We start from the raw sequence: 832 nt of genomic DNA, 5'->3' as shown, positions 1-832 counted from the left end.
CCAATGTAGGAATGGCCAAATTCCTATCTAGAGATTGAGTCCAATGCAGGCAATCAATCAAAAAGGTTTTTAATGTCAAACTAATGAGTTTAAACAGATTGATGCAAGAGAACTATGAATACAGGTCTGAAGCACCACGAGGACTACCAGGGCGGTCCTGTGGATGGCATCATGATGTCATCACATTTTTCCCACCTTTGGGCGATCACATGATTAGCAGTATGACATCATCATGTTTGCTTGCGCTCTTAAAAGGACCGTATTCTGTACATACAAACAGTATATACAATGGTACAGATTCAGTCTGTAGTTTACACATCACTAAAGGGAATTATGTTCAGTTGTTTGAAATTCCTCTGTGGCTTTGCCACACTGTGAATTAACAAATTTGCATAGGCACCAGTGAGATTTGAACTCACGACCCTTGATTTACAAGACCAGTGCTCTAACCCCTGAGCTATGGAGCCACATGCATTGGGTTGCTTTTCATTCCAGTTAGTGCTGTGCGTTTGAAGAATGAGGCAGGGCGCAGTTCACCACTCAGATTGTGTCTCATCCCCTGATACCTGCCTCAGGCTCTTCAATAGTCACCTCTCAACAACAATAGAGCAACTTTCACGTACTAAAACATCCCAAGGCAACTCAGTTACACTCTATCCCTCTCTGCCTCCTTTCTTCTATATTTCTCCCTCTTTGTGTCTCTACCACTCTCTCTCTATCTTTCTGTCACTCCCTTTCTACCTCTTTCTATTTTTCTCTCTCACTTTCACTCTATCTCTCCCCTTCGCCCTTCCTCAGTCTCATTGCTCTTCCTCCATCCGCCGTTCTCTCA

At 43.4% G+C, this 832-nt stretch overlaps 1 non-coding gene across 1 annotated transcript; it reads right to left on the bottom strand.

The window, feature by feature from the left end:
- Positions 1-394: 394 nt before the first annotated feature.
- Positions 395-467, bottom strand: trnat-ugu (transfer RNA threonine (anticodon UGU)). Its single transcript has one exon. It is a non-coding gene; the product is annotated as a tRNA-Thr (tRNA).
- Between the last annotated feature and the right edge of the window lie 365 nt (positions 468-832).

Source organism: Somniosus microcephalus, unplaced genomic scaffold (genome assembly GCF_052327205.1).
Source record: "Somniosus microcephalus isolate GS21.2 unplaced genomic scaffold, FLI_Smic_1.0 unresolved_chr2, whole genome shotgun sequence".
NCBI lineage: Eukaryota > Metazoa > Chordata > Chondrichthyes > Squaliformes > Somniosidae > Somniosus > Somniosus microcephalus.
This window is presented reverse-complemented; position numbering and strand designations above follow the sequence as displayed.